This window comes from Myotis myotis, unplaced genomic scaffold (genome assembly GCF_014108235.1).
Source record: "Myotis myotis isolate mMyoMyo1 unplaced genomic scaffold, mMyoMyo1.p scaffold_m19_p_2, whole genome shotgun sequence".
In the NCBI taxonomy this organism is placed as follows: Eukaryota; Metazoa; Chordata; class Mammalia; order Chiroptera; family Vespertilionidae; genus Myotis; species Myotis myotis.
In genome coordinates this window covers 24,784,753-24,806,958 of record NW_023416324.1, presented here as the reverse complement: position 1 = coordinate 24,806,958, position 22,206 = coordinate 24,784,753, and the positions used below count along the sequence as shown (strand labels likewise).

At 44.4% G+C, this 22,206-nt stretch overlaps 1 long non-coding RNA gene across 1 annotated transcript in view; it reads right to left on the bottom strand.

Annotated features, from left to right (window-relative positions):
* The window catches only part of LOC118675499, a 43,674-nt gene extending 21,964 nt beyond the window's left edge, over positions 1 to 21,710 (bottom strand). Inside the window, exon 1 of the long non-coding RNA XR_004973930.1 lies at positions 21,399 to 21,710. This is a non-coding gene — a long non-coding RNA (uncharacterized LOC118675499). The remainder of the gene's footprint in view (positions 1 to 21,398) is intronic.
* Positions 21,711 to 22,206: the final 496 nt, after the last annotated feature.

Genomic DNA, 22,206 nt, shown 5'->3' with positions numbered 1-22,206 from the left:
GGAGAGGGAGAGAGAAAAAGGATGTTTTCAAAATCAAAATTCAATCATTACAAATGTATTATGGTCTTGCTATATTTATATTTGTTAATCCTCATCTTCTGATAATGAGATATCCATTAATAGATGGCAGGGAAATCAAGTCCAAGAGTCATCTTTCCCCCTTCAGGGGCAGATACTAACCCCCAACAAACACAACTCTTTCTCCAGATACATATTACTCAGAGCAAATCAATAAAAAATGCTGCGAGGTTTATCTATCAACAAAAGAATAGATCCTCATATTAGGAAGCCCCAAGACCCCTAAATCAAGCAATCAAAACATTCTGCCCTCTAAGCCACAGAGGACTTACAACTATTACACTCCATTACCTTTTCTCTACCTTCCTGCCATTTGGGGAAGGCAGAAGAGTGGAGGATAGAGAGATTACGCTCAAGGTCCAGGCAACTAACAGGGTGGTCCAATGCAGACCTGGGCCTCAGAGATGGGAATAATGACCAATCTAGAATGTGTGTGGTAGGAGGGCATCAGTGAAGGAGTGAAGGAGGAAAGCCAGATGGGGCAAAAGTAAGTAGTAGAGGTAGAAATGAGAGGGTTTTTTTACCACACCAGTAGCAACCCCTACTAGCAAATGCAAGGAGATCCTGGTAACCCCTCAAATCTAGGGCTGATAAAACAAATGAGAGAAAGGAATATCTCCATCCCTTTCCCCACTCTGACTATCCTGCATCTCTTTTGGATTTACTAATTCTAAAACAAGCCCTTTCTCCAGACTCACCCTAATGAGAAAGCAAGTAGCTGGGTGGTACAGATTTATTACAAAGACAATAAATGGCAATTAATAACTGGCTTGTACCAGAGAAGCTGGTTTGTCTAATCAGCCTATTGGTTCCACGAAGCTTCTCTCTGCATTACACCATCCTTTTATTTATGTTTTTAATAAAGCCATATCCCTATGTCTAACGATGTTGCATCCTCCCTTCCATCCCCCTGTCAGCCCTCCTCCTACACTTACTATCTCTCTTCCCCAAGGTGGAGTCTGAATCCCATTCATTAGAGGGAGCATAACCTGTTACACAAGTATTTCATCTGCCAACACTCCTCTCAGTGGCACACCCCATCCTGCCAGACAGCCAAGATGATGTCATCAGTTGAATGTTCCTCCAGGCTTCAGGCCCTGAGCACCTGATCTTTAAAAAGGACTGAGGAAATCAATCACATCAACTTTTGGTGAATACTTGCTAAATGTAGGGCACTGTGTTAGACAAAATGAGGAGTAGAAAGAAGACTGACTAAATTATCTGTGAGCACCACGAGTATAATCTAATTGGGCAAATATGTCGAAGTTAAACAACAAAAAATAAAATACAGCATTACAGGAGAACTGGCTATGAGTGGTAGCAGTTAATGCTAGGAGTTCAGAAGCAGAATGCGTTCTCATGGGGTTATTATGGTTTACAAAGTATTAATGGGAAAGAGGGAACTTGAGCTGAGCTCCAAAAACTAGTAGGATTTCACTAGGAGAGGTGGCAAAAGATCTTACTCTAACAAAGGGGATGACTCTAACAAAGGCACAAGTCCTTAATACCAAACAAAGGCCAAAAGTAAGCCAAATGTATGGCAACAAAAATAAAAAAGAACTAGGAGAATTTATCACCAGTACGCTATACTATAGAATATTAGCAAAGAGTTTTTCCGGCAGAAAGAAAATGATTCCAAATGAAAGACTGAACATGCTACGAGAAAAGGTAAATATTTGGTAAATCTAAATGAATGCTGTCTGCATAAAACAATAATCATAATGGGATTTTTTAATAAACATACTAAAATATTTGCATTAAAAATAAGTGGTATGGCCTTAACTAGTTTGGCTCAGTGGACAGAGTGTCAGCCTGCGGACTGAAGGGTCCCAGGTTCAATTCCAGTCAAGGGCACATACCTTGGTTGCAAGCTCCTCCCTGGCCAGGCCCTGGTTGGGGCGCATACAGGAGGCAGCCAATTGATGTGTTTCTCTCACATCAATATTTCTCTCCGTCTTTCCCTCTCTCTTCCATTCTCTCTAAAAATCAATGAAAAAATATCCTTGGGTGAGGATTAAATAAATAAATAAATAAATAAATAAATAAATAAATAGTATGGCCCTCGCGTCGTGGCTCAGTAATTGAGTGTCGACCTACGAACCAGGAGATCACGGTTCAATTCCCAGTCAGGACACATGCCCAGGTGGCAGGCTCGATCCCCAGTGTCGGGCAATTCTCTCTCATTATTGATGTTTATATCTTTCTCAACCTCTCCCTTTCTCTCTGAAATCAATAAAAATATTTTTTAAAAATAAAATAAATAAATGGTATGATCAAAATAAATTACATATGCATGGAATGGAAAAGCAGAGAGTGGCTAATGCATTTACTTTAAAGAGCTCAAAAAGTCAGAATTAAAAACAGGTGGAGTGCATCTGGAAGGATAAATTTTTTCAATAGAGTAGGTTTAAGAGGACTTTTCAGACAGAGGCAATAACATGAGCAAAGTTCATGGACAAGAAACAACCTGGAGTGTGAGTAAAGTGCTGTGCAAAAGATTACGGGGTATAAGGCAAGAAATGCAGTGAGGAGTCAGGGTGGGAAGGGCCATATCTTCTACTAAGAAATGTTGGCCTTATTTATACTGGCATATAATCGCAGCCTCTCTCTCCTACATGGCCCTTCACAATACAGAGTGCTTTTCATGGGCATGTAGGTAAATGTCACCTTCAGAAAAAATAAATGAATAACGAGAGGTCAGGCTTTGAGACAAGAGGAGACATGACCAACAGGAAGGAGTAGAGGGAAAGGGGCAGGTCCAAAGTAAGTCTTGGTAAGAAAACAAACTAAACCTTGAATACTGGTTACTCTGACCAGTGCGGCTTAGGTAGGAGAAAGACTAGAAAAGAGAACATTTTTCTTTGTACTGCTTAAATTTATTAGAATGAGCACCTATAATTCTGTAGTAATAATAATAAAGAGTTAGGTCACCGTAATAAGCCTATGCTTTTTCATCTTCAGTTCTGGAACAGTATTTTTTGTTTTAAAGAAATTCACAATGTCCCACACCTGACTAGGGCCCGTTGGCAAGACTTAAACCACGAGGTAAAAAATGCCAACTGAAGTCACACTCCCTTGCCCACTCACAAACAATAAGAACTTACAAGAATGCAAGTAAAGGTCACTTCCCTGACCCCTTCAGTGGGCGTAATTCCAGAACTAGGAGTTTTTACAGAAAAGAAGGAGACTTGGGCCAGACAGTTCTATTCAAGGAAGTGAAAGGAAAGTATAATACCATGGTTAAATGCTGAAGCTCTGTAGTCCCACAGAGCTAGATTTGAATGCCTACTTTACCGTTTACTAGGTGTGACCTTGGGAAAATTATTTTAATGGCTGAGCCTCACCTTTCTCCTCTGTAAAATGATGATAATAAGATCTATTCTAGTCCTAGCCAGTTTGGCTCAGTGGATAGAGCATTGGCTTGCGGACCCAAGGGTCCAGGTTCAATTCCAGTCAAGAGCACATACCTCAGTTGCAGGCACCTCCCCAGCCCGGGGTCCTGGTCGGGGCTCCTGCAGGAGGCAACCAATCGATATGTTTCTCTCACATCAATATTTCTCTCTGTCTTTCCTCTCTCTTCCACTCTCTAAAAATCAATGGAAAAATATTCTCGGGTGAGGATTTAAAAAAAAAAAAAAAAAAGATCTACTTTATGGGATTTTGGTAACAATTATATGGTCTAAGGCAGTGGTTCTCAACCTTCCTAATGCTGCGACCCTTTAATACAGTTCCTCATGTTGTGGTAATCCCCAACCATAAAATTATTTTCGTTGCTACTTCATAACTATAATTTTGCTACTGTAAACAATATGTAATTATATATGCGTTTTCCGATGGTCTTAGGTGACCCCTGTGAAAGGGTCGTTCGACCCCCAAAGGGGTCGCGACCCACAGGTTGAGAACCGCTGGTCTAAGGTATATAAAGTATTTAACATAGTCCCTGGAACATAGTAAAAACTCAACTATTATTTTTATTATCCATTCAGCCCAAAAAAGGAAGACATCTCCCACCAAGCTACAAACCAAGTCGATCTCAGTTCTCTTCCTTAAATGCTGCCAAAACTTAAGTGCAGGGAGAAACCAAGATGGCGACATAGGTAAACACCGTAAATTGCTGCCTCCGACAACAAATTAAAAAATACAACTAAAATACAAAACGGACATCATCCAGAACCACAGGAAGGCTGGCTGAGTGGAAATTCTACAACTAGAAGGAAAGAGAAAGGCACACTGAGACTCAAGAGGAGGTGCGGAAGTAAAGTGCAGAGGTACGGAGGCGCACGCGGCTGGGCTGGCAACTGAGGACTCAGCTGTCTTTTTGAATCGGGAGGGAGTCACAAGCCCCCGACTGCTCTGAACTCAAGTTCCGGGTGAGCCCCTGGGGACCCAGACTCATACAGGGAGAAACTGGACTGTCTGGCAGTGGGCAGAACTCGGAACTTGAGGGCGGCTTTCTCTCAAAGGTGTACCGGGACACTGAGATGAGGGCCCCTTAAGGCAGGGCTGAGGATCATTCATAGCTGCTTGCTCCGCCCTGTTGATTCCCTGAGACCCCACCCCACCCAAGCTTCAGCAGAGGCTTTTGCATATGAATGCCCTGGCCCTTTGCAATCTGAAAATTACCTAACAAACTGCAGCTGGGCCAGACAGACCCAGAACTTCTAAGAGAAGGCCCAAGGCCCCACAGCAGCTTGCATTGCTTCACAGCTGGGCCTCATCTGGGCACCTCCAAACCCCAAACAAGGAAGGGGAATCTGCAGATCTCTTCGTAGCTCCTGCTGGGTAGCCTCAGGCAGAGGCTAAATTAGCACCTCCTTAGATCCAAGAGCCAGTGTACACCCAGTGTAATTGGGGAGGCTGATCCACTGGGCCCTATAGGACACCTAGCACACAAAGCCACTCTACCAACATAGGGAAGCATAAAAAATGCGGAGACAAAGAAACAGGTCACAAATGACAGAAATGGAGGAAAGCAAATGACTGGATATAGAGTTCAAAACCACACTTTAAAGGTTTTTCAAGAACTTTCTAGAAACCGCCGATAAATTTAGTAAGACCCTCAAAAAGTCTGGTGAGACCGCCGATAAATGTAGTGAGACCCTCAAGAAATCCAGTGAGACCCTCAAGGTTATGAAAAAGGACCAACTAGAAATTAAGCATACACTGACTGAAATAAAGGATATTATGCAGAGTTCCAACAGCAGACTAGAGGATCGCAAGGATCAAGTCAAAGATTTGAAATACGAAGAAGCAAAAAACACCCAACCGGAAAAACAAAATGAAAAAAGAATCCAAAAATACCAAGACAGTGTAAGGAGCCTCTGGGACAGTTTCAAGAGTACCAACATCTGAATAATAGGGGTGCCAGAAGAAGAGAGAGAGCAAGATATTGAAAACCTATCTGAAGAAACAATGACAGAAAACTTCCCTACCTGGTGAAAGAAATAGACTTACAAGTCCAGGAAGCACAGAGAACCCCAAACAAAAGGAATCCAAAGAGGACCACACCAAGACACATCATAATTAAAATGCCAAGAGCAAATGACAAAGAGAGAATCTTAAAAGCAGCAAGAGAAAGACAGTCAGTTACCTACAAGGGAGTACCCATACGACTGTCAGCTGATTTCTCAACAGAAACTTTGCAGGCCAGAAGGGAGTGGCAAGAAATATTCAAAGTGATGAATGCCAAGAGCCTACAACCAAGATTACTTTATCCAGCAAAGCTATCATTCAGAATTGAAGGTCAGATAAAGAGCTTCACAGATAAGGAAAAGCTAAAGGAGTTCATCACCACCAAACCAGTATTATATGAAATGCTGAAAGGTATCCTTTAAGAAGAGGAAGAAGAAGAAGAAGAAGAAGGTAAAGATACAAATTATGAACAACAAATACACATCTATCAACAAGTGAATCTAAAAATCAAGTGAATAAATAATCTGAGGAACAGAATAAACTGGTGATTATAATAGAATCAGGGGCATAGAAAGGGAGTGGACTGACTATTCTTGGGGGGGAAAGGGGTGTGGGGGGTGCGGGAAGAGACTGGACAAAAATTGTGCACCTATGGATGAGGACAGTGGGGGGCGGGGGGCTGACGGTGGAGGGTGGGGTGGGAACCGGGTGGAGGGGAGCTATGGGGGGGGGGGGGGGAGAGGAACAACTGTAATAATCTGAACAATAAAGATTTAATTTAAAAAAAAAAAAAGAAGACAAAAAAAAAAAAAACTTAAGTGCAGAATTCGCAGGATAAGGAGTGAGCCTGGATTCTTCCTGTATACCTAAGAAGAGAATCTTAGTGATAAGTCTTAAGGGACCTGCAAAAGTTAATTTCATAAATGCTCTTCTCTCCAGGTTAGAAAGTAACTAAGCCACCTGTTAAAGGTCCAATTGTATCCCCCAAAGATGAAGTTCTAACCCCCAATACTGTGAATATGACTTTATAGGGCCTTTACAAACGATCAAGTGAAGAAGAGGTCATTAGGGTGGACCCTAACCCAATATAAAATTGTTCTTATAAAAAGAGGAAATTCGAACACAGAGACGGACACATACAAATGATGTATAAGCCAGAGAGAGAGAGAGCTCGCACGCCATCTACAAGCCTGAGGCTATCAGAAAGTAGTAGAGTCTGGAAAAGATTAACCCTCTGAGCACTCAGAAGGAACCAACCCTGCTGCACTTTGATTTCATCAGACTTCAAGCTTCCAAGACTATGAGAAATAACTTTCTGTTGTTTGAGCCACCCAGTTTGTGGTACTTTGTTATAGCAGCCCCGGGAAACTAATACACCGTCTTTTTTTTTTTTTAATTGGCATTTATGCTACCATAAACTATGTATTTTCAAAAGAAAGTTTAATTTAAAATTAAAGGGTGGGTTATTTAAAAATAACAGGACCTGGTTATATGCACACTTCGTTCTCTACTAATTCTAATCTCCCAACAATGAGAATACCATTATGGAAAAAAGACATTAGGACCAAAATATATTCTTACTTCTTTTGAATCTGGTATATCTGCTTCCCTAACCATCCTTGGATGAACAGAAAGAAGGAAAGAGAACTCATGTATATTGAGCATCCACTGTGTACCCCACATATACTAGGTGCCAATATACATTATCTTATTCAAATTTCACAACATCCCTGCAAGGTATAAACTAGTCTCCCCATTATTAATGAGGAAATCAATGTTTAGAAAGGTTAAATTGCCCAACATCATATAGCCAGGAAGTGACTGCGCCAAGATTCAATCCCTTTTTCTTAACCAAACCAACATACTTGAACAAACACTTTTGAACCAATTTTCTAGATATGATTTTCTACCAAATTTTTTATTTCAATCAACATGTATTGAATGAATCAATGGAGACCTCATAAATTTTGTCTAATATCCCCCCTCCCCATTTTTACAGTAAGAAAACTAGCTCAAAGAAGTAACTTAACCAAAGTCACAAATAGGTTAGTGGCAGAATCAGGTATCCAACCCAAGTCTCCCGATTTCCATTATACCATAGAACTTTGAGGACAACAGCAAACATGAGAAGAGAGAACCCAGATGCTAGAATAGACTGCTCAATTCAAATCTTGGCGCTGCCATTTACTGGCTGTGTGATCTTTGGCAAGTCACTTAACCTTTCTGATCTGTCTCCTCATCTGATAATGGAGATAATATCTTTTTCACATGGTTGCTCTAAGACTGAATGAATATATACATAAAGTACTTAAAATAGGCCCAGGCATATTAAAAAGTACAATATTTGTTAACTGGTGCTGCTGTAACAACTATTATTAAATAATGCTAAGCAAACACCAAACAGTATACACATGATGACTATAGTTTTATAAAATGGCAGACAGATGCACTCATTGACAGAGAAAAGAGAAATAGAGAAAGGCTCTTCATTCATATAAATTTGCCTAATATAATTATTAGTAATAACATTTACTGAGTATTTATTTGCTCTGTGCCAGACTAAGTACTTGGTACATTATAGATATTACTAAATCTTATTAAACCAATTGCAAAATGCACCGATATTTCATTTACTCTCCCCAACAGCCCTATGAGGTCGGGTTTGCCTACTCTGCAGAGAAGAAACTGAGGCACAGGGAGGTTAGATAACTTATCCAAGGTCACACAGCTAGTACCAACCAGGTTCCAATCGCAGGTTCATCAGACTCCAAAGCTCCTTGCCCTGAAACACTCAATCACCAACAGAATCACCTGGGAATCTTGCTAAAATGAAAACTGATTGGGCCTGCCTGCGGTAGAGCCTAACATCCTGCATTTCTAAAAAGTTCCCAAGTGTTGCAGATGCTGCTGGTCCTCCCACCACAGGGTCACCACCAAGTGCTAATTATTCTGCTTCCCATTACAACTCCCCCCCCTCCTCCTGGTTTCCACCCCCACCTCAGCAATCAGCTAATGGAAACAACCTTAACTCCCAAGCCAGAAAAACCTTCTAATTAAGCCTTTGTTTCTCTGGCACTTTCACTAATCCTTCCTCCTCCCTCCCGGGCCACCTCAGCTCAGTCCCCAGTCTCCTTTCTAAGGTAGACAACCAAAATGAATGGCTGTGGTATCTAAGGGGACCTCTCAACAAAAACGTTAACCTTAAGCTTGGGTGACTTGGGGTGACTAGGAGCCAACTCAAAGTCCATATCACCGAGTGACTCTGAGTGAATAGTGAGTTATTTACTCCCATCATGTTTCCAAAGGTAATGAGTGTGTCCTCTCCCTACCCCCACTCTCAGCTCAGGTCTCTGAGCAACACAGGTAATTACGGTTTGCCTACTTACTACAGATACAGCTAGCTTCAATTGGGTTCATTCCTCTCCTGCCTACCTGTCCTATATTTTATGCACTGTCTTTGTGCTTCATAGCACTTCCATACACAGAAGTGGTCGCACTGCACCAGGCTGTTATCATCACCTTCCTATAGATGTCCTGGATGCCTGGGTAACAAGAAAGCCTGAAATGGAATTATATGTAATATAACTGAGTGGTGGCTTATAGCACTATACACAGCACAGAACTGTCCTTTGACTCAAAGCCCTAGAGACTTCTCTCCATTACCACAGCCCCAGTGCTCCATGGGGTTGTCGGTAAACAATTTCTGCAATTCTACTTGAGCAGTTCAAATCGGGCAATTTTTAAGAGAAGTCTGACACATTTGCAAAGTAGTTTAATTCATGAAGTATATCATGTGCATATCATTTGACACCACTAACACCCTCAACAAGACCACAATTAGATTGGGAAGCTCAGACAAATATACACAAAAAGTTGACAAAAACCATAAGAAGTGCTACAAGGCAGTTTTGGTTTATGATGAATTGCAGGAAAAACCCTTGTTATATTTGAAGACCATAATCAAATCACCACTTAGCTTTCCAATCTTTGGAACTTTTATTTATTTAATTTTCCATATTATCACAAGCCTATTAAAGGTATTATACATTTTTACAAGAAAACAAAATGTAATGAAGAAAAGGAGAAGAAACAAATGCAGAGGTTTCAGCTCTGCTCTTAGACAACTTATTTAGGCAAAGGCAAAGGGAAGCAGCTAATGACAGCAACATTTTCTGCCTTTATTAGCCCCTTAATACTGTCCCCACACCTATCTGCTATTACTAAAATACCACCTGTACTACTGCCTCTTATCCCTTGACAAGGGCATAGTCACGTCAGGGCCTCCACTCTCTCACCCCTACCTAGGAGCCACCCACCGGATGATCAGAGAGAGGAGGCCTGCGAGTTGGGAACCTAATGCTCCCTCTATCTTCCTCTCCCACAGGGAGGGTGAAGGAAAATTCCAGGCCCTGGAAGATGCCCATTCTTTTTAATAAAGGCAGTATTACATGAACACTGTTATTATACTAATTAACAATATCAACAGAAACAATGAACCAGACCTCTGAGAGATGTGAGGCTCTTAAAGCACCCCAACTAAACTAGTCTCTGTTTTCCATTTGGGAAACTACTAGTAAGCAACAGAGTCTGGGATAGGTCCTACATTCTTACCCCCGGGAGGTGCCCCAGACCAGGCCGGACCAACTTTCCAACCCAACAATGACCTCATGGGTCATGTTGGTGTTTGTGAATACACACGTTTGCAGTAGGTCTGGGGTAAATTTCTTCCGTTACAAAGACATTGTACCAGAGAAGTCAAGTCTTCCAAGTCCCCCTGCCTACCACTTCAGCCACAGATCCCTAGAGAGAGAAGCCCCGTTAGGATCCTGTCCTGGCTATATGGAAAGAGAACATGGCAATAGGTCTGCATGACTAGAAAGGACGTTAGAGAGAAACTGCTTGGCCAAAGGGCCAAAGATGGCAGCTCCCTGGAACAACGATGATCTTGTTGCTGTCAATCCCTCTTCCTGTGGACTAAGTCTCTTTTTCAGGATAGCTTCTACTGTGAAAATGACAGCTAAATGAGGCGTGACGATCCCTTATTTGTTCAACTGCTTACAGATTCATTACTGTTTTTGTCATTTGTAATGTCTACTGTACACTGTAAACTCCTACCTAGAGGCAGACAGGGCTTATGAACTCTATTTATTCAGTGTTAGATACTATACTACATTCAAAGAGGCTTTTAATAGAAGCATGTTTGCCGACAGTGATGACAAGGATAGTAGAGGGGGTCCATACATGCAAAGTGGCATGCCCTGGAGTAGACCATCCACTGCAATATGTGGAACCAGAGGCCAGGGACACACAAGTGTATGTACACACACCCCTCCCGCAGGACAGAGAGAAGCTGTACCAGATAAGCCAAACCAGGGATTGAAACAAGATCAAATATTCTCCAAATGAGTGAAGACACACCTTCCACTCCCTGGAGTGACTCATGTCAAATTTATCTGATACAGAGTCCAAATTTACAAAATGAGGAGCAGAAAACAAGCCACACTGAGGGGAACATGCCAGTTAAAAACCAAAGGATGCAGTGTGCCAAAAGGGGCAAGACCTAAGTCAATTCTGAACTCGCCCCAATACATTAGAAAATATCCTCTACGCTGGACTAAGGGTGAATGAAACAACCAAGCAAGTAGAGGACAAAGGAAAGGGTAACTAAAACTCTTTTTAGATATAAAGGTCAGATAAATTCTGAAGGACACTATCATGATCTAAAAGGCAGTGATTATACTGAACCTGTTAAGTTAAGGTGGGGAGGTTTCTGAGTCATGAGAACAAATACATCACGTTCGCTGCCCGCCTGCCAAATACACGCGGAGGCGGCTGCATCTTCTACAATAGCCACTCTGTCTAGTTTTGTGAAGAACCCAAGTCCTCACAAGCCTGGTCCAAAGAGAATAGGGAATATCCTGTAGTCTTCATGGAAAGCAGAAATGTTTCTAACCTCAAGTACCCTGGGGAGAGTAAGTGAAACTAAGCCTAGAGTTCACTCTCAAACCAATGAATCCTGCATTCTCCATATCAGATACTGAGATGAGACCACAGGTGAGAAAAGCCTCTTCTATGTCAAGTCAAGATACCCTTGATCACAAGTCAGATTAAGTCAACAAATAGATAAGAACCAATCTCTACCCTGCACTTTACTAAATGCTATAAAGGGGTCCAAATTATAAATGGTTCCTGCCCTAAAGAGGTTACAGTTTTGCAGGGGGGCACAAAATACAAGCCAGCCAGAGAACAGTCAAGCAGATGTTACACTTTTTACAAAGACCCCCTATTCTTCCATCCTTTCCCAAACCTACGCGGGAAAATGCTGATCCTGGGTCAATCCACCTGTCTGCCTTCTCAGTTATCTACAACCAGGTTGTTGAGTGCTTCTGGTCCTAGAGGGAAAGAACACACACGTGCATGTGTGTCCGTGTGTATACACACACAGACATAGTCTCTACTCTCAGCAGATAGCTCCTCTCCCTCCCGCCCCATTTCATAGACAGAGTAAGAGCCATCAGGGGAAATTCCCTCAAGTTCTGCTTCTCTAATCAGCCAATTTAACCACCTGCATTCTTTTTTTCTTAATATATTTTATTGATTTTTTTACAGAGAGGAAGGGAGAGGGATAGAGAGTTAGAAACATTGATGAGAGAGAAACATCAATCAGCTGCCTCCTGCACACTCCCTACTGGGGATGTGCCCGCAACCAAGGTACATGCCTTTGACCAGAATCAAACCTGGGACCCTTTGGTCCGCAGGCCGAGGCTCTATCCACTGAGCCAAACTGGTTAGGGCATCCACCTGCATTCTTGCCTTCTTCCCTTTTTCTCATCAGACGTATTCTTCTTTTAATTCTGGATCACATGCTCCCATCAATTATTCTCTCCCTTCTTTAAATTTTGTTATATCTCCCCTTCTCTGCTGACTTTCCAAACAGCACTTAAACATGCTTAAGTCTCTCATATGTTACAATAAATAAACAAAACTTCCTCTACCTTATATCCCCCTCTACGTAATGTCTTCCTCCTCTCTGTTCCTTCAAAGTCCAGGTTTCAAAACTCACTGATTCCATTCCTGCGCTTCTCATTCACTCCCCAACCCACAGCTCCACTGAACTTGCTCCAGTAAAGGTGATCTTTATGTTAGAGCCCAGCGTCCTTCTCTTGCTGACCTACATCTCTGGCCACTCCCTTGTGGTAGACAATGTCCTTCAGAGCTACTCTTCCTCTGATCCCAAAAACACCCTTCCCCTGGAATTCCCCAGAGTTTTTATTCAAACCTCTTCTCACTGTACACACACTCTTAAGCAATCTTCTTGCCCACTCCTGTGGTTTTGATTTGATGAGCTGATGACTGCCTCATCTATAGCTCTGAGCTCCACATGCAATACAACCACCTATCTGTGGAACACCTCTGCTGAGCACCCCACAGAAACCTCAACCCCAATGCAATGAAAAACGAACTCAGGATCTTTCCCTGCACCAGCATGTTAGCATGTCACCGCAAATAACCTTCCTTCTCTTATACTCCTTATTTTAGTTAAGGACACCACCCACCCACACAGAAACCTACGCCAGAAACCTCCAAGTCATCCAAGGTTCTTCCCTCTCCCGTCAATAGACCACATTCTAATAGTCATCAAAACACGTGGATTTACCCCTTAGCATTTCTTGATTTGCCCACTTCACTACAGTAATACTTCAGGATCTTAGTTTAGCTCCTAATCACTCCCTGCCTAAATTACTGTCACAGCCTCATAACTCATCCGTCACTAGTCTTGACTCTCTCAAATCCTCTTTCATACTGCTGCCAGAGGAGAAATATTCCTAAAATGTAAATCTAATGACAGCTTTTCATACCCAAGATCCTTCAATGGCTCCTAAAAGCCTGTAAGATAGAGTCCAAACTCTACACAGTAGGACATACTGTCAGTCAACATTTTAGCCCTGCCCACTTTCCCTACCTCATTTTTCTCCTTCCCTTACATAGGACACTCCAACCTTACTAATACCCCATATTCCCTCTCCTCAAGTTCTCTCATCCTCTTACTTCTGTTCATGCTGCCCAAAATGCCCTTTACCTGCGTCCCAAATTCTTTAGATGACAGCTAGTCATTTCCTCTTGGATGCCTCCCCTAACCCCTTCCCACCCTGGCTATAGTGGGTACTTCTCTACACTCCCAAAGCACCAGCATTTACCTAGATAACTGCACTCCCTACCTTGGATGATAATTGTTTACTAATGCGTTTCCCCCATTAAACTGTAAGTTCATAAAGATGAAGAACATTGCCTTTGTTTCCTTAGCTCTTCGCCTACTGCCTGCTTCACAAGAGACATTTAATAAATATTTATTAATTACACAAATAAATCCTCCAAACAACCCCCCTGATACCCTGGGAGATTAGCAGTTCAAGATATAACTGAAGATTTTAGAGCAAATTTAAGAGGATTTCTTATGCAATTCTTAGCAGATATTCCTAGAACCATACCATGAAGATTGTCCAGACTGGATAGAATAGGTGTACTGGGGCACTCCGCATTGCTCATTTAAATGAGAAGACTCAGAAACACAACCTTGAGTCAAAGGTTCAAATAGATAGCCCTATCTATCAAGTTCAAAATAAAGTAAAATCTTCAAAAGAACATTTTAATATAAGAAGACTTTGTTTTGAAAAAGCTGTGAGGGATAGTTATTTTTTGAAGGCAAAATCTTCTAGAAAAGAATTAGCAGTTATTAACTAGACTTAAGTCCCTATACCGGCCCAAAATGACTCTCAAGTATACCCCTCTCCTCTTCACCAGCCACTTCTTAATCTAACCTCATGACTCAATTACAACAGTGATTACAACTTCTAGGGAGTACATCACTCTCATCCATCATTTACACAGCCAGGACATTAATCCTGCCCATTGTATAAACCTGAGGGTCCTCATACTGACATTCAGGACTTTCTCTCCTTCTACCCCTAATCTTAATATAATTCTCTCCACGTTTCTAAGTGGCCCACCCAATTCCCCACTGCCACTTTCCCCAAGACAATATCTGCATATAAGTACTAACAGAAAGCAGTGTACAAAGTGAGCTTGTCTCATTGCTGTTGACTGACTAAAAAGCACAGCCAAAAAAAATTTTTTTTTAAATCCCCTCCTATACATCGCAATCCAACATGCTCCTGCAGGTTGAAAACTCCAAAAGACACTTCAAGCAAGGGCGTTCTTTTCATCATCATTTACCTTTCTGAATAAAAATCATGGTGGAAATTTGCTATGGTAGGAGGGAATCCATCCATACAGCTGGCAAAGCCCTTGCCCAAAAGAAAGATGCAGACTGACCAATTAACGTATCCTAGATGATGCAAATCATCCTGATAACTAGCACATCCCTGATGACTGCACATGGTCATGCAAAGGAAAGCAAGCACAGCATGTCAGATCCGAGGCTGGCCAAGAAGGGGGTGTCCCTGAGAACTCCCTTCTCTCCAGGCAGAGTATGAGTATGTTTGTCTGCCTACCTCTCCATCCTCCTCCCTACACACACCCCAACACACACACATACACACACACACACACACACACACACACAACTATGGAAGGCATATTATCTAAAATTCTATACACTTTCCTGCCTTTTTTTTACAATTTTATACATTAAGCACACTTTTATAATATGAAATTATTTTAAAATATAACTTGAAAGTGCTGATTTGATTGCCCCTTCTTCTTGAGAGAAATTCCCTGTCAATCAACCACATACAAAAGAAGTACAAAAAGTCCCTACAGGATAATCGCATAAAACCTCATTAGGGAAACACTTCTAAAAGAGAAGAGGCAAGAATAATACAGAACGGTATATAGTTCAACACTAATTGAGAGGTAGACATTATAAGAGATCAGAAAAGAGAAAGATTAATGTCTGATAGAGTAATGGGAGAAAGGTACATAGAAGACACAGATCTTATGCTTAGCTTTAAACACACACACACACACACACACACACACACACACACACAAAGATTCGAGTAATTAGAAAGAAAGTAAGAGGGCATTCCAGGAAGAGAGAACATAAAAGCACAGAGACAGGTCTAAGGGCCTGGGGGGAAGTATTACTCTACGACACCTGCCCAAAGACAACAAAGAGCTGTGGTTGGGCATTAACAGTTGACAGAGTTAGGAATGCAAAGCAAGTCAAATTATGAAAGGACCTGAAAGCGGGGACAAAGAATCAGAGATTTGTTGTAATTTATTCCAGGAACTGGGAAGTTCTGGAAGGAAAAATAATGTTTTATTAGAAGTAACAAAAAAAGTTGGACCAATATTCTTAGATACTGCAAGCCAAGCCAACAGGCCTGAAAGGGCTCCTCCAGGCCAGGAAATTAGTAAATGCCCCTGGTACAAGCAAGGCAACTCAGGCTTAAATTCCCATCAAAACCATGAAGAACAAAAGCAGGAGCTTTAGCACACCACCCAAGCTAGTCACACATGGCTCAACATATAATTACCAGAAGCTGAAAGGGCCAACCTTATTTAGTAAAAGGAGGAAAGCCTGGGTATTTTTAAGACCATTGAAAAAAAATACAACAAACTCATTTGCAACCCATAATTGTTTACTTGTGACTTTTGATCCTGGGATGCTTCTGTTCCCAGATGTGTACTCTAAAGTATTCTTTCTACCATGGGCCCTAAAAACTGAAATTGGCACTGAAAAATACCAGGACAATAAGGCTTCAGCTGATTCATTTCCCTGGCTTGCATTATGTCAACTGCCAAGCAAGCCCCCATAAGCAGTAGCTCCCATAAGCACTGTTAGCACATGCACACGTATTATGATTTCAACAGCATGAAAGTGGCCAAAGCTTGTGATTTCCCAGCAGACGGACTTGATTCACTTTCTGAATTAACAGTGTCCTTGTCCAGAATGTAATTACTCCATTGTTCTGTCTAGAAGCTATCCACTCCAATTCAAGGGTTGTATTCTAAAAAGGAACTTAAAAATTGAGTCAACATTTAACCAAGAAGCTGCATCAGGGTATCACATAGGTAAACAATACCAAATCCTCAGCCTATATTTTCTAACCAGTGTGTAACCAAAACTTTATCACTTTGCACTACATTGCTGTTGTATAAGAATTTCAAAGTGGTTTATATATTGTGAAACCTCTCCCATAAGGGAAGAAGAAATTCTCCACAGTTCACAGATTTGGAAATGTAGGCCACATAAGGTTGTGACTTATAGTTCAAAGACTAAAAACTAATAATGATGATAATAACAATTAAAGCATTTTCACAATTTTTCTTATTTTTCTTTATTGATTTGAGAGAGGGGAAGAAAGAGAAAGAGAGAGAGAAATATTGATTTCTTATTCCACTTATTTATGCATTCATTGGTTGATTCCTGTATGTGCCCTGACTGGGAACCAAACCCAAAACCTCGGTGTATTGGTATAAGACTCTAACCAACTGAAGCACCTGGCCAGCGCCCCATTTTCACAATTATCTCTCTTAACTCAAGTCACTGCTCTAATTTTAAAGCTTCCTTCTGTGATACAATGTAAAACCTTCAACTACAAGTTTGGATCCTGGCTCTTGGAAAAATAATTTAAGTCTCTATGCCTTAATTTACCCATGTGCATAATACCTTCCTTACAGGATATTATAAAGATCAAATAAGTTAATGAATATGAAACTGCTTTGTAAAGCACAAAGTATTATATAGAAAGGTTTTTCTAAACATTATGGCTTAATATATGCCAATAGCTCACTCAGATTCTCATGAATCCCAATGAGTTAGTATTATTATCCCAATTTTAACAGATGAGAAACCCAAAGATTAGAAGTTAATCAACTTTCCCAAGATCACTCACAGCACAAGCTAAGTGGCAGAACTAGGACTGGAGCACAAGACTAAAGAAATTCAAAGCCTAGTCTCATTCTGCTGCCTTGCTGGGTTTGTACATTAATAACATACAGACTCTTCACTCCTAATTCTCTGTGCAGTAAGCTTTGTAATTTCTTTTCTGTGATATGATGAACAAAAAGCAGTCCCAATTAGCTTCATGACACCTGGTGAGAACTCTTAAGTTTTTAAGTACCAGGTAGTCCATGTTACCAGTGTTGCAATGTGAATGTTCTCTTTTATTCCTAGTCCAGCCTGGCATGGAAAGACTCTTTAGTCTTTAGGGCTTTGAGAAAACAAAGTCTAATTCTGCCAGTTTACATCTTACCCTTTCTGCTTAACCAACCCCTATAAACCCAGACTGTTTGTTTTTAAGCCTTCTCTTTAAAACCTAAAACTATGTCCATGTGACCTGCTTCTTCAGTAGAGTTTGTCTCTATCCTGGGAGAAGAGTCAGGTCCTGGTTCTCCACCTCTCTGACTGTTCGTTCCTTCTTATCTGCCTCTGGTGTTCATAAGGATCTCAATCTACAGAGAGGGAAACTTTGTGACTGGCCCATATCGTCTGGATGAAATAGTCCTCAACACAATGCACCTCTCTTTTGTTTCCATGTTTACCAAGCAACCATCTAATTACTAGTTTCATGAGCACTTTGGTACAAGAGAAAGTGATGTAAGTATTCCAATCACTGGACAGGTATGTCCTCTAATATGAATCAATAAAATTGGCATACTGATTGTTGCTTTAAAAAAAAAAAACTTTCAATGATTGATTGCCCCACTGCCCACTGAATAAAGCCATAAAAGAATCTTTACAAGCTGAACTCTGGGTCCTCTACAGTACCATCTACTCCCATCAAAACTCTAGCCCTTAAGTCATACCCAACCACTCACATTCCTCAAACACTTCCATTTATATTCACACCTTCAAGCCTCTGTGCATGCTATTAATTCCCTCTGCCTCCTGCCCTCCCCACCCTCTCACCAAATCCCATTCACCCCTAAAAGTGCACTCCTAAAGTGTCACCCCCTTTGTTGAGTCTCTCAAGGAACCACAAGGGGAGATAGCTATCCCTCCTTTTACTTCCAAATACTTTATATATACCTCTGTTCTAGCACTTAACGCAGTATCACAATTACTTGTTTGCATATATTTTTCCCTTGCTAAGGTGTGAATAACCAAGGGCAGAAAACAGATCTCAGTCATAATTCTGGCATCTCCAGGGCTTACCACTCTATGATCACTAAAAGGTACAGTGGGGCCTTGACTTACGAGTGTCCCGACTAAGGAGTTTTTTGAGATACTCTCTCGGCCGATTTTTTGCTTTGAGTTGCGAGCTAAAATTGGGGTTACGAGCCAGCTTCAAATACCCCACCGCTAGTTGGCGCAGTGAAGGTCACAGTGAACGCCACAACATCAGCTCAGCATCACGTGTCTCACTCGTTCACTTTTTGATTTGAAATACGAGTAATTTGAGTTACGGAACGAATTAAACTCGTAAGTCAAGGCCCCACTGTATTTAATAATTATTGGGGGATTGGAAGAATAAAGGACATACTCTGGCTCTGTTGACTGCTATCTACTCTGAACCGTTAGGATCCAGAGTTACTATCTAATACCTCCTCTTGTGTGCTGGTCAGTCCAGGCTCTAAAAGAGCCCTTGGCATACTTAGGAAATGTGAGAGTGTTTACGTCCACACTGAACCATCTAATCCTGCCAAAACCATGCTCACTACCAACATACAGGGAAACTGTTGCCAGGCACAATTCTGGAAAGTCCATGCTTGACAACCATTCCTAATATAGCTATGATATACTGCTCTACACCCTCACACACTGCAAATACATCACTTCCCTTCTCACCTTTGCCCCTTCTCGGGGCAGTTTATGCAGCTGAAAATTTTAGCTCTTCTTCTGAATACAAAAACATGTTTCATTTGTAGAATAAGGCATTTGTATTAATAGCCGCACAGAGATCCAAGTAATTTGGTGGCCAACCAGTGAGAGTCTAGAATCCCATCATCATCAATACTTTCACAAGTTTCTCCAAAAAAAACTCCTGGTAGTTTATTCTCAACAAAGTACCTCCCCTGGTCATTCTATTGATTCCAGCTTAGGCAAGCAGTTCCCCTATTAAGGCAGTAGAGGGGATTTCTAAGTCTGGAAAATGCAAGAATTCCACACAGCAAAGTAACAAAGGCCCAGATGCTAATCCGGTGAGAATGGTGCAGTGGGGATGGGAGAGAAATTCTTCTACACCTAGTATAGAGCAGACTGCACAACCACCTCATCTGGCTCACGTTAATTTACTCTGGCCAACCATTTTTGACTCACTCCTCCCCTCAAGAAAGAGATCTGTGTCTGGGAAGGATCAAATTCCTATACACCTGATCAAGGTCCTTCAGAGGAAAGCCAAACTGAGTAAGACAGCAAAAGGACTGGACACAAGAGGCCTCTCCCCCAACAAGCCCTACTTTCCCCTTCTTCCCTCGTTTCATTGGCTAGGAGTCCAACTTCCTTTCAGCTGGAGGCCACCGGCAATATGATCCAGTGAGGTCCTGAGATTTCCTCACCTATTTCTGTTTGAATTCTGATTGTTAAAGCTGTCACAGCTCCGGACAGGCCCAGAGAATCCTCCCTCTGAAGAGCAGCAGTGGCTCAAAGGCCTGCAAAGGGAACTTAATGGAACCATTCACTTAGCGGCTTTTTTTTTTCTTCAATGAAGTTCAGCGGCACAATCTAACCTCTTTGTGCTCTGAAACGAACCACATTTCTTAAAAGAAAGACCACAGGGGGTTGACAGAAAACTTGCTGCAGGCAGGAAGACCTGGACAGCTTAGAGGAGCCGCTGCAGAAGGGAACAAGTAGAACTCTTGAGCTGGTCCACTTTAGCATTGCATTTCATCTCTCTCTCTCTCTCTCTCTCTCTCTCTCTCTCTCTCTCTCTCTCTCTCTCTCTCTCTCTCTCTCCTCTCTCCACTCTCAAGCAGAGCTCCAATGCCACAAGGGGAGGGGGGGAGCATTTTACAGCTTCTTCATTTGTTTCCCTTTGCTGGGTAGGTGCCGTGAACAAGAATGCTGGACTCGGTCAAAAGGGCTGAAGTTTCCTCTCCTTCAGATGAGAAGACACTCGGGGCCCAGTCACAAGGGCCCCAGCTGAATCGAAGGGGAGAAAGTGCTGCCTGCGGAGTTTCTGGGAAAGTCTCCACGTCTGTGGAAAGCACAACCGCCACACGAAGCAAAATCCCAGACCTGGATGTTCAACATCCACCCCGGGGCCTCCCCAGGCCACGCACCCCGGCTGCCGCTCCTGGGGCCGCCGCAGCCGCTGGAGCCCCGCGGGCCCAGACCCCCGGCCGGTCAAACTTTCTCTGCACCCCGGCTTCAGACGAGCCGTTCGCTGGCAGCGCTGCTCAGCAGGGAGCCTCCAGGGGCTGAAATCCGAGCTCCGCGATAAACCTTATTTCTGGGAAAAGGAAGCAATAGCCCCCAGCAACCGTCAGGCCCAAAGCCCCCGGGAGGGGGTGGGCGGGAGGAGGCCTGCCACCGGAACTGCACACTCACGGGCACCGGCCCCCGAGAAACCCGGGGGTGCGCCACCTCGGCTGCCCCGCGATCGCCGGGGGTCCGGGAGGACAAAAGGGGCGCGGGACCCTCGGGGGCACGCAGAGGTCCGAGCCTCACGAGGGAGCCCGCGCCCCGCCTCGGCAACTCCCCGCAGCCAGCGGGCTCCCCGGATCGCCGCCTTGCAGCCGGGCCAGATAACAGTCCCGGGGTAACGAGCGCGGGGAGGCGCCGCGGTCCGGAGGAGGGGGTGCCGGGGTCACCCCACTTCTGTAAATAAACTGGCCCGAGACACCGCCGCGCGGGGCCGCCCCCGGCGCCGGGGTGGGCGCGACCCGCCGGCCGCCCACCTGCAGCGGCTCGGGGGCCCCCGCGCGCCGGCCGCGGACTCGGACCCCCGGCCAGCGCGGCCCCGTCCGAACCCGGCCCGGCCCTGCCCGGCCCGCCGCACCTTTGTAGCGCTCCAGCACATCCTCGTACGCCTGCACGAACTCCTTCTCCTGGCTGCGGTTGGCCGGCTGCTGACCCGGCACGTAGCCCGCCATGGCCGCCCGGCGCCGCGCGCTCCGGGGCCCCGGCCGACGCCGCTCCCAGGCCCGCGCGCCGCGGCGGCGGCCCCAGCCTCGGCCTTTGTGCGGCTGCGGGCGGCGGCCCCTCGCTCTCGCGCTCGCTCTCCGCTCGCCTCGCCCGGCCCGGCCGTCGGTCGCGCTCGCTCCTCCGCCCGCTCGCACCCGCGGTCCCGGCTCGCGTTTCCGCCTCCCCACCCCTCGCCGCGCTCCTCCCTCCGCCCGCCCGCCCGGCGCGGCGGCGGCGGCTCCTCCAGTCGGAGCGCCGGCCCGGCCCGCTCCCCGCCCCTCGCCCCGCCGCCTCCGCCGCCGGCGTGTCCTCGGCGCCGGGCCGCCCGCTGCCCGCACGGCTTCCCCGGGGTCTGCGGGCCGGCGCGCGGCGGGGCCCGGGCCGAGCGGGGGTGGGGGGGGCGGGGGCGGGCTGGGCGGGCGGGAGGCCCCACGCGCCGAGACGAACGGCTGGGCGGGCCGCCGCGGCGGGGAGAGCGGGGTCGGCTCCACGGGGAGGGGTGGGAGGGCGGCCCCGTCTGACCTCCCCCCGCGCGGGGACAAAGGAGGGAGCCCCGGCTGCGGCCACCGGGCGGCCGTGTCCTGCGGAAAGGGACGCGGGGAAGCGGCAGGGACGCGGGAGAGCACAGCCCCAGAAGCCTCGGGCCCGGCCGGCGGGCGGACAGGGCAGTGGGCAGGGCCCCG